Here is a 13,181-nt window from a genome sequence, read left to right on the forward strand (position 1 = left end):
CATATCGTAGGGATATTTAAAAATTGTCACTACCTATATTTAAGTAATAGATTATCAATCTCATAAGACGATAATTTTTCTTTTATTTTGGTAATTGTATTATAGATTAATTTAGTAATAGTAATAGAAGTAGTAATGATAACAGTATTCGTTATATAGTATAGGAAAGCCACAGGCTTTTGCTTCAGCAGAAAAGGGAAAAAAAAAACAACCAAGTAGATAACAAAACACAAATTAAATTCCTCCTTCCTCAAACACGTAAGTATCCAGTTGACCTTTGAATTTATACAAACCGTCAGCCTCAACTAGCTGCGAGTGCAATTCGTTCCAACAATAAACGACTCGCTGTCTAAAAGAAATCTCGCCATTAGAGTTATCCGTCTTTGGGTCCTTTTAAGAAGCTCGATGTCTTTTTACAGATGAGGTCTCCATATTTGAACCCAGTATTCACAACTGGGTTCACAACCTAACCTGTCCAAGCTTATTCAGTAACTTCTCATTACGGACCGAGTAATGTTTCCCAATAGCCTTTTAAGTTAGTTAAGCATAATGTACCCCTAAAAAGCCGTGTTATGTGTCCTTCAGAATGCCATATCTATCAAAATGTCTCTGGATTGAACGCTTAAGTGCTGCCTCTTAAGATTTTTTCTACTACTGAAGTCAGACTAACTGGCTTGTAGTTACAAACTTCCTTCATACAACCTCATTTATGTGCTGGAGATCTCCCCTGAATCCAAAGATGCCCATAATTAACCTCAATGATTTAATACACTCCCTCGCGCTCACCTTTAATCTATTAATCTTCTTAATAATTTAATATGCTTTAAAAATTACACACAATACAAATATACCCTGGATTTTGGCATGCTTCAACGAGACAAACCCAACAATGCACTCTGTAATGAAAGGTAAAACCTTTCATGGAATACAGAAGATTGATTTTCCAGTAGCTGAATGAGCTGTTCATTCAGCCCATATTGCTAGTTGTAGAGCTGCGTGAAAACTAGGATTCACAGAGCTGACCATCTTCAGAGACCAATTTACAATAAAGAAGCTATTTCTAAAGTAAATAGTAGTATCAAATGGATATAGGCTCTTCGTTCCTCAACTATGTAGTATTTATATAGTTGATACTTTCGGCCTATTTTCAGTGAAATCCTTCCTATCGAGGATCCTGCAGAAATTTTGACGTCATATCCCTTGCGACCTATATTAACGTAAGTATCCCAAGAGACCAAAGAACTTCAGGCCCAACCCCATTAAATGCGGCATCCCGAAATCTTTTGAGGTCACTCAATGATGGTAACTTCAACGACAGGCCTCTACAGCTAATGAATGTATTAAAAGTTAGGTCTACCAAAACCAGCCTTCTGGACCAATCATCCAGCAGATGGCTCAAAAGAAATGTTTCGGCATGGGTAATTCTAGTCCACGATTTCCAGTCTGTAAATGGTAGACTGAATTCGCCCTCAATCAGACAACCACACGCGCGTGCCTATTCGGATTACTTAGAGATTTCTCTATCAGTGGTTGTCATCAACTGTAGTTAGAAAACCGTCAGATCGACATCAACATGACTGCAGGCCATCAAGATTTACAAAAGTTAAAGAGACGCTGGAAATCGTAAAGCAAAGTGAAGTTGCTTTTATTGAAGACACAATCCGATTATATCCGAAAAATGGTAATACATTTAAGGGTAGTTGAAAGGTTTTGTGAAGCTTCGATGAAGAGAACCTCGCTCCCAACATGGTTTCCTTGCAACTCAATCTAAGGTGAATGAAAATGAAAGGAGTGTTTTAAAGAAGAGAAATGATTTGGGCTATTTCGTTCATTGCATAGATAAGATTGGTGCAGGCCTCCGTAGCCGAGTGGGCAGGAGCGGGAGTGCAGTAGCACACGCTCTTTGAGTAGACCGGGGTTCAAGCCCCTGCCTGCTGAATACGGTCGATCTGCCAACCCGCACTGGACCAGCGTGGCAGATTATGGTCCATTTCCCTCAGCATGAATTGTTGAGGAGGCTTCCACCCTGCAGTGGGTTGATAATGGCTGCACTTTACTTTTACTTTTTTTTTTTTATTTCATGCAATGCGACCTACCAAAATGGTGAGGTACTACAGAAGGATCTAAAAAGAAAAAGATGAATAAAAAAGTACTGAAGAGGCATTTAGGCAAGAACTAGGTTAATTTCTTGATATGAGAGAGAAAGGATGACCAGACGACCCCATTTTCCGAGATTTTTTCCCCCTATTTTCAAAATTTTGTTCAAGTGTCCGGAAAGTTTTTTCGGAAGGCATAAAGGACCTGGAGTTTCGAAATTTTAAACGTAATGGTTTACCAAAGAAGTTTTTATCATCTTAATTTGCAGGCATTTATTTTCAGTCTCAAATAGATTTACTATACAAGACTTAAAAAAGGCATTCACATTTCTACTGCAGGAAAATATATTTAGGCACGCATGTTCACCAAAAGGTGATTCTAAGACATTTAGGATGTTAACTCGTTGTCTATAATGTTTCCCTTCTATTTGTTGTACCTTAATGGTCTTAACAGTGGAGATTTTGAATAGTTGAATTGTTTTATCTTGCAGATAATCCTCCTCTGAACAAAAAGGCAAAATTCCAATAGATAGTAGACAGAAATCTGTCTTTCAACCACCACTGATCTTGCCCAAGGAGGAGCTGTTATTCGCCGATGCTCATAAACCCTACTAAAGCAACTCTCATTACACAATAAAGAGTATTTATTTATTATATTATTATACAATACATATTATTGAACATATCATAAAATATATTCAATTTAAACCGAAGCAGCTTCTTTCATTCGCCGTTTACTGATAAATATACACTGACTGCTAAAAAAATTAGAAATCTTTAGCAATTGGTGTCAACACTTAATTAAAACTACGATATGTAAAATACAAGTTTGCCACATGGTATGATCAGTTATTTGGTACAGAATAAATACTGTACGCTTTCCTGGGGCTCCTTAGACAGGTGATCTGTCCGATTTTCAAAAGCTGTTATTGTTGGGACACGAATCGTAGAGGACACAATTGAGAAAATACAGGAACCCACTAGTGTGTTGAAAGCAATCATCTGAAAAGCATAGAGAGTGGAAGACGAAAGGAGCATGCAATTCTATCCAAAGCGACGAAATCTACCTAAGATTATTAAATCTAAAAATCAACTCACAAAAGTCGGTGTTATTAACATTTACACAAATTAAGAAGCAAGCACTCCTTCAAGTAGCAGTCAATGGAGAAAATTTTAATAGGATTCAATACTATAAGGATCTGAGCTTAACTGAAACCCTAAACCTTCTTTCAGAAATCATATAGACTCTAGAGGAATTAAAGAGAAATTTACAGAAATCCTGTGCGTTGTCGACAAGGAGCAACAAGTCACACGATACCTCAATTAACAGCTCCATACAGAGATGTCTTTATTCAGTTGCTATTTATGGATCAGGTATATGGACATCGGGTGAACATGGACAGATTTATGTGGGCCAGATGGCATTCAAATGGTTGAACAAAGTGACACACAAACCAAACACAAGGTCGAGACTGACGTTGTGCATTAACCTCAACCTTTAACCGTGGAAATATAGATTACAAGAAATAAAGATAAGTGCCTCCGTAGCCGATTGTTCATTAGCAGGAGTGCAGTAGCACGTACTCTTTGAGTAGACCGGGGCTCAAGCCTCTGACTGCTAAATACCGTCGATCTGCCAACCCACACTGGAGCAGCGTGGCAGATTATGGTCCGTTCCCTCAACATGAATCGTTGAGGAAGCTTCTATCTTGCAGTGGGTTGATAATGGCTGCAGTTTACCTTTTTTTGTTTTTTTTTACATTAGCAAAACAATTTACGTATTGGCGCACCAGACCTAAGTGGCAGAAGTCAATTAACAAAGAATCACATGTCCAGAGAAAGAAACACGAGATGCAGAAAACAAACTGAAATTAAATTAAAGGAATGAATGATGTAGGGAGAATGTTCCTCTGCAAATACAGTTAGGTTCAATAAACAAATTAAAGAAAATTTGGTAAAGAGGAAGGGTAGAAAAGGAATATGCTTAAAGAAATATACAAAGTTATATAATGAAATTTGGGGAACTCTAGGATATCCTGAATGAACATCAAGAAGATGTGACCTAAGGAAAGAATTTGGGAAGTTACAGCTTCATAACTTCTTTCCTTCATAATCTTGGAAAGTCCTTCTATTTAAAGGGTTTTCAAAGTTTAAAAGATAATTAAGCTAATAATTATTATGTTAACTAAGCAAAGAACTCTGTCACTGAACCAACAGTATTCACATAATAATAATGCAAAAGATAAATTGTCTATGTTTTATTTCTGACGTTAGTATTAGAATTACTAATTACTAATTACTTATTAGAATTACTAATACTAACGTAAAAAATACAACTGGTGCAAGAAAACAGGCTTCTTCTCCTTCACCTATCCATTCCCAAATGGAAAGATGTTCCAGCAATGAACTACCCATTGGCTGAAGGCTGCAACCATCCTCGCTCAGTGTGAATTTGTGCCTTTATGGCCACTCTAATGCATAGTCTGAGCAAGAGGAAGAATTCCACCACCACTGAGCTTGATCTGTCCATTCAAGGCCTTAAACACCGCAATCAGGTCGCCTCGCAAGTGTCTTGTATCCAGACACTGCAATACGTAGAACTGAAACTTTTCTGGGTAAGAGCTCCCCTTTGTTCCGCTCACCAACCTCGCTTCCCTTCTCTGTACTCATTCCAGTAGCTCTACAACCTTCCTAAAATGAGGCCACCAGACTTGCACGCAGTACTCATGGTGAAGCCTGATATTTGCCATATACAACAGAATAATTCTCCTTATCCCGACTAGCAAAATTCCTATATCATAGACAAAATCCCATGACTTATTTTTACAGTCTGTCTGCATTGCTCAGAGAACTTCAAATCTGACTGTCCCAATTACCCCTAAGTCTTTTTCATTTTCCACTTTTTTGTGTGGAAAATGAAAAGCCACAAAGTTAGTATCTCCCTTCCTTGAGGGTCAAATGAAAAACCACACTGTTGGAACGTTAACCGTTATTCTATACTTTGAATTATCAATGTTAAAACCTGAACTACCAGTTCTCACCTTAACTAATTTTTCTACTTATTGTGGCAATAGAGTATAGTCATTACAGCTATTATCCATCCTTCCAACCTTCGAATTATCTGCAAACATAGATATTAAGCCTATATACCTTTCATCAATATCATTAATAAATAGAGAAAACAAAAATGAGCTCAGCACCGAACCCTGGGAAACTCCAATGATAACATCAGTCCAACATGAGAAGAGCCCATTGATAACAATTCTCTGTCTTCTCCTATTCAACCATCCCTTTATCCACAGCAGTAACCTACCCTTAATGCCACACTGCTCCAATTTGTACAGCAGTCAGTTATGTGCAGCAACAGTATCAAAACCTTTCCTGAAATCCGAGATTATGATATCAAAATAATTTTTTGCATCCAATACCATTGTGACCACAGTTTGCATCCTATAAAGGTGGTCACAAAAAGGTTGCCCTATGGGCTGCCAACGGTTTTTTTTTCCAATTGAATGTCTAGTTTTATCTCCGACGGCTCACGGCGAGTAATGGCAGATAGCTCTCTCTCTTCTAACTTCTTCACTAATGCTGGTCTTCTCCAATATTCAGACCTTTCTTCAACTATTTTCCTCTTGTATACTATTGACTTTTTCCTTGAGTGTTAAACTTATCCATAGATTGCTGGTGACAGTACATTTCATTCCACCTTCCAGTTTAAGAAACCTTTCCCTACACAAACAGCTTGTCCCTCTCGAATATTCACCATCAATTCCTTAAATTTCGCTCTCCTGGTAATTCTCCGATGGGACGAAGAAAGCTTAGTTAAGTTCAATCCTTCTAAAATCATCTCTTATTTCTGCTTTATAAGACCCAGTCCTGTCTTAATAATCGCAAAATTTTCAATTGTTTCTATGGTCATCCTCGACGACATTCCTCTTTATCAAATTTCTAGACAAGACCACATCTTTCTGTTAGCGACTACCCAGCGTTACAAATCCCCAAATTTACAGAAAAGGGTTGGATGCCTTTTTCTGTAGATACGTTCTGAACCGCATCCGTAATTCCAACGGTCCCGTGCAAATGAACTCAACAGTTACTTTGCCTCGATATTTACCGAAGAAAAACCCTTCACGTCAATGAGAAATTCTTGGAGTGAAATTGAAAAAAAATGTAATTAATGATGTTGAAATTTCACATGTTTATTTAATAAAAAAACTTTCGAGTCTACAGGCCAGTAAGGCTCCTGCTGTTGATGGCATATTCCCTATAATCTTAAGGGAAGCAGCAAGTGAGTGAATTGAATCATTAAGGGTAATTATGCGAGCATCACTGGACTCGGGAATGATTTCATTGGATTGGAAAAGTGCCAATGTGTCTCCAATACATAAGGGCAGTTCTAAGAGTGAAGTGGGAAATTATCGGCCGGTTAATCTAACTTCAGCAGTAGGGAAAATCGTGGAGACAATGATCCAAGTTGGAATTCAGAATCATTTAGATAGAAATGGAATTCTGAAGGATACTCAGCATGGTTTTGTAAAGGAAAAATCATGTTTAACTAATTTGGTTAGCTATTTTGACAGGGTTACTCAAAAGCTGAACTTTGGGAATGATTTCGATATTATTAATTTGGATTTCCGCAAAGCATTTGACACGGTCCCACGTGAGCGGTTACTTTATTAGCTGGAGCAGGTTGGAATCACAGGGAAAATCCTTTGATGGATGGCTTCAAGGCCGGAGGCAGAGGGTTGTGATAAATGGTTATTACCTTAGATTGGGTTCATGTAAGAAGTGAGGTTCCCCAAGGATCAGTATTAGGATCACTGTTGTTTTTGATTTTTAAAAATGACATCGATGAAGGGATAGAGGGCGTGATGTCTAAATTTGCAGATGATATAAAGATTGGTAGAATAGTTAATGATTGCCGCCAAGCAGAGTTTATTCAGAATAACCTAGATAGACTTGAGGGATGTTCAGAAAAATGACAGCTATAATTTTAATCCAGTAAAGAGTAAGGTATTACACCTGTTGAACAGTAACCCCCAAGTAACTTATACACTTGGCGGAGTTGAACTAAAGCCGGTAGTGGACGAAATGGACTTGGGTTTTGCGATACGGTTAGACTTTAAGTTCTGTGAGCATTGTAGACAGGTTGCAAGGAAGGCCCATAGTGTCCTGTCGATGATGTATCGAATAATTGCTAGTAGAGATAAGGATGTTATAATTCCATTGTATAAGGCTATTGTTAGACCACACTTGGAATAATATGTTCAAATATGGAGACGGCACCTAAAGAAAGAATTATTATTCTTGAAAGGGTCCAGAGATGAGTAACTCGCCTAGTGAGATCGGCAAAAGGGTGTCCATATGAGGAAATACTTCGAATATTTGGGTTGTAGAGCTTGGAAACTAGGCACCTTAGAGGAGATTTGATTGAGGGGTTTAAGGCTCTGAGAGGCAAAAGTAAAATTAATGAGGACGAAATTTTCACGGGTATAAAAGATTATAGAACAAGGGACCATAATTTCAAGTTACGGGGGAGTTGTTTATACTGGATTGCAGGAAGGTGTATTTTAGCCGGACAGTTATAAATTATTGGAATAAGTTACCTGCATAAGTGGTTGAGGCTGACAGTCTGTGAAAATTCAAAAGGTCCTATAGATATATCACAAACCAAATGTCATGAACGAAGTAAAAATAAAGGAGAGACACAGAAGAATCAAAGTAAGAGCAAAAGAATAAAATCTCAGCATGAAGAAATAGACATGCCATTTGAAACTGAAGAGATCTGCGCAGAGCTATTCCTCCTGGGAGAGACCAAAGCAAGAATCCTGCGGCCAATCATCTCTGACTTGATACAAACGCGCCACAACGAAATTCCTGAAAATGATGAAAACTGGAATGACATCAGAACTAGAGTGCCATCTGGCTATCAAATCTCGCACCTGCGAGATTTCTTTAAAACCCTAATCCCTGGTGGGGGGAGACACACGCTCCCTTCCACCTTGCCAACCCTATTTCCCTCTGGTGGGGCATGGGCCCACTGAAAAATTGGGGGGTCACCTTCCCTATCGACCCCTCTGCTTCCTATTTCACCCCCCTAGGCTTTTGTCTCCCCACCCAAACTGTCATCTCATACAGCGATTAGCCCTACATCAAAATTCTAAGCCACACCAAAATTCCTGCCCGGCCCAATTAGCCTTTTATCAAGACTTTCAGCGTAAAACCCCAAACAGTGCTCCTAAAGCAAAACCCCAAATTTGCAATAAAACATCCTCGCGACTATTTATTTTTCTAATTTTTATTTTATTTATTTTGGTCCTAGCCACTGAAATCCCACGTAAGTAGGTGGCAGGACCTGCCAGAGTACTGATTCAATCACCTGTAACACCCGATCGGCCTCCCCGAGGTTGGTATTGGTAACGTCGGGCCCCACTAGGGGCCCGGCAGCTAACAGGCCGGATGAACAATGGGCACAACATACTACATATCCCACACACTTTTAAATCTCTGGCTTGACCGATACAGAGAACATACGCGGAGATGGGAGAAATCCCAGGAACAGTTAGACCCTCAACATACCAAATACCTACGGGAGGAGGGAAACGCATAGGTTGTCTATTTCCTTTTCTCTTATTTATTATTATTATTAATTTGTTTTATTCTAATCATTTTATTTATTTTATTATTTTATTTATTATTTTTATTTTTATTTAATTAATTTATTATTATTATTATTTTTTTGGCTGGTGCAGCATACGCCATAGTCTTCTTTGACCATGTGGCCATTACTAATACTAATAACAAGTCAAGCAACCATTCACTGTCCGAATTGAAACTCGCAGAACCAACTTTTTCCATTTTTCATTTATTCCTTGTACTTCTGTTCTTTGAGGTTCGCGTATATTTCCTGAAACTTTCAATCTACAGAAATTCAAGTGTGGTGTCAAGAACTGTCTTCTGTCTTCAAGTCATGTACATTACTAATCACTATAGGTTATTAGGCCTTTCGTGTTTGGGAAATTCCTAACTCAAAAAACGAAAAAAAATAAAAACCTCGAAGCCGTTATCAATCCACTGCAGGATGGAAGTTTCCTCAACGATTCATGTCGAGGGAAATGGACCATAATCTGCCACTCTGGTTCTCAGATCGACCGTATTTAGCAGTCAGTGGCTTGAACCTCTGTCTACTCAAAGAGCGTGTGCTACTGCACTCCCGCTCACTTGGCTGCTACCTGCTGATACCTCTTTCTAAATTTCTATAATTTTATCTTAATTTATACTTATGTAGTAGTATAATTAATCTTTTAATAGTCTATCTCTAATTTACCTAATGTTTTGACACTTAAAGCCAAAAGAATCAAGATTTCGATGTCTGTCCCCTAAACTTAATTCAGTTTTTGATATAAAACCCCTGGCTATTAGCCAATAAAATTTCGTATTATTGGACCGCAATAAACATTTAAACTTACCAAGGACGAATCCGTATAATATCGTCAACCACAGTATGCTTTTCGCCAGGGCACACGCTGTTAGTCCAATCACCGAAGTAAAACTGCCAGCCAATGCTACCTTTCGAGTACCGAAGTTATGCGTCAACATTCCTCCAAGCAAACCTGTAAGAATAAAGAATTTCCACTGCATTCATTGAAAATGTAGAAAACATCATTCGAAACATGATTCGTCATTCATTTATTATTTTTATTTACACTCAGTCTTGTTGTTATTATCGTTCTTACATATTATTTCTCCCTGATGGTGGTTCCACCCCGTGTTGGGTACTGATACGAAATTCACTGGGTGGTTGTTATGGTGTTGTAGGGTTTTATGAGAATCAGCGACAAAGGCCATATTGCGCCGTGTACACTGTCTGTAAATTTCGTGTGTTTTGTGATCAATTTTCTCTCTGATGGATGAAGAACTGCAGTTTCCGGGAGAAAAAACCACGTTACCCTCGCCTGAGACGTGATTAATTCAGCCACGTTGTGGAAATGGTCCACGAAAATTCACCGGGTGTGGGGTGGACGGCGAGTCTATCAGTTGTGCTACCCACCGGGGCACTTGTAAACATTTACATCTATATTATCACACAGCAAGTTATAAAATATCTTCAGAACTGAAAACAGTTTAACATTGGAAAATCAAGAGTCTAGAGGCAAGCAATTTTACAATCGATATCTGAAATTTTACGCTCGTTGTTATATCGCTCATACCTTGTGAACGTGAATCTTTTCGGGATTTTGTAAACCTATTTTTGTACGATTTTATGAAAGAATAAATATGAATCAGGGGTCACCAATATTGGTTCTACAAACACACGGTTTACGAGAGCACTGAGAGATTGTGATCAAATGTTTCTAAAAGAGAACCACATACATGTTATATGAAACATCGCCACATAAAGAATAAATGGCCAGACTTAATTTTTCTGTGGCTTCATTAAAAATCCCACAGTTGCTACAAACAGAACTGCACCCGTTCTTATTAATGATAACAATGAAATGACCAAAGTGTCAGTTTATTTTTATTATTATTATTGTTTTTTCGCAGAAAAGGCTGAAATTCAGCATACGGCACCCCTCGTGGTACGCTACGTAACGAACAGAAGGTTGCGCAAAGGTGTGAACTGAGGAAAAAAAAAACACACTTATTAGAGGGTAATGTTTTTAATCGATTTTTATTTTTGTTTAGGGAAAAAAGGTTTGGTTTTTTTCTGAGATATAATAATAATTCATACTTCCTTTAACAATAAAAACAATAGAAATTAAACACATTTGATCTTACACAGTTCTTGGCGCCGGCTACTATAAGAGGTCAAGCCTAATATTCCATAACCTACCAGGCATCCAGCTCCAGCCTAGCAATTTCCAATTCCAATCGGATCACCTGCCAATTGCACGTCAATTATTCATACACAATTATTCCCTGAGTTACCAGATGAGTACGCCGCTGAACTGCCTGGATTTGCCTTCTGTACTAAATATCTGAAGCAGGACATCGTTTAAGAGTGTTGAACGGATTTGACTGGGGACACCTATATTCTGAGTCCACAGATGATATCATCACTGTTATCCGAGCAATTAAAGTTAATTGCACTCCGTGGTGCAACCAAGATGGTCACAATTTGTAGCAGATCGAATCAGTGTTTTAATAAGAAAACTAAGCAGGCCTTCATCAGGAAGCAGAAGGCCTACCGGAAATGAAGAAATGACAATTTTCCCCAGACCCTACCATCTTTAAGAAAGAAAGAGATTACTTTCTGAAAAAGAAAAGGCAAGTTCTAAACCAAGTTATTTTCGATCAGTTGAAGACGGGTAGAAGGATTCTTTCACATCATACAAATCATCATGTCATTGATCAAAAGCTAGTAGAGGAATGGACATAGTGCAGCTTCCTGCACGCAGATTGTTCCGATCCAGTTTCCTCTCTCTCACAGGAGGACTTGGTTACTTGGGCGCGGATGAATGACACAGAAATATCTAGAGATACCCCGATTGATGTCATTAACAAATTACCCAATAAAGCTACTGGGACCAGATGGTTTCCCACTATTCATAGTAAAAATGTGTAGCACATACATAGTTGACCTTATACTTCACATTTTCAAACGAATCCTACAATATGGAATCGTTCCATCAGTTTGGAGATCGTACCATGTCAAGCCCATTCTAAAGATTAGGAAACCTAAATCTCCGAAAGATCTGCGACCAATTGCCATCAGTTCTCTTTATTTCAAATCTTTGAAAAAGCGATTCAGCCAGCAATTGACCAGCACTGCTTGGTCACAAGCCCTAGTACCTTCATACCATTTTGCAAAAGTGATCAATAACCACACATCTTCTAGATACTCTCTTCAGAATCGAACAAGCCCTCAGAAGCAAATCTCAGACCGATATCATCTTCCTGGACATTAAATCGGCATATGACAGAATATACCTACCAGGACTGTTTACCATACTTAAGCACTACTTCGGTCTGGCAGATACCTTGCTACAAATCTTGAAGTCAATTCTACTACCCAGACATCTGTCATTTACCGTGAACGACATCCAGGTAACTTTCGATGTCACAAGAAGAATCCTTCAGGGGAGTGTGTTTCAATTGTCCTCTTCGCAGCTGTTTTGGAACCTTTCCTAGAATGTAACTCTAACTTTTTTTCTTATGTCGACGATCTGAAGTTCTAGGTTAGTTCAAATCGTCCTCATCAGATTTTTCATTATCAACCACCATGCCTTTACACAGAAAACGATACTGGAAAACTGTCTAGCCGCAGCTGAACCCTTTCAAATCTCCTCAAGCTGATAACCAAAAAAAAAAAAAAAAAAAAAAAGAGTCAAAAATGACGTTCAAATCTTTTAGCGGTGAAAGGGTGCAAAGGGTAACTTCCCACACAGACCTAGGCCTCACCTTGGATGTTCGACTCATCTTTCAACCTCATTTTGCCAGGATGAGACAGAAGACGTACGCGATACTTTGAGCAGTGCGTCAGAAGCTCGTTAGTGTGCATCAGCCAGCGCTATTTGCTATTTGTTCGGCACATCGTTAGGTGCATTACCCCTATCTCTCTCAACGCATCTGAAATTTGGTCATCTGCTCCTGCCTCCAACCTAAAAAAGTACCTCAGTCTGGAATATTGGTTGCTTAGATGGATGAACAAGGTGGTGTGTTATCCTTTTACTATCTCCAGATCCATCCTCCAAGCTAATCTAGGGACCACTCCCTGGAGAATTCTCATTACAAAAAGAAATATACTCACGCTAGCTCGGCTTATCACAGGTTAAATTAATGCTCCATCTATATCTCCATTAATCTCTGGGTCAAAGAAGACAAGAGGAGAACATCGCGATTCCTGCCTCTCTCTGCGGCTTACAAACATTGATCCCTTGGGACATATTCCCGGCCAATTGCCTTCAGATCTACAATAAATTAGGCATCCACCCTGATGAGTTCTATGAGGACAAGTTGTACAGAAAGGAAATACTTAAGAATTGTTACAAGCTATTGAATCTATGACGTTCACCCACACCTGAACGTTTTTGACTGCTGCATTTATCTTGCTGTTTATTACAAACTTTGCTTTTATTTCGA

The sequence above is a fragment of the Mastigoproctus giganteus genome, chromosome 2 (assembly GCF_048544385.1).
Source record: "Mastigoproctus giganteus isolate SK-2022 chromosome 2, ASM4854438v1, whole genome shotgun sequence".
Classification (NCBI taxonomy): Eukaryota; Metazoa; Arthropoda; class Arachnida; order Uropygi; family Thelyphonidae; genus Mastigoproctus; species Mastigoproctus giganteus.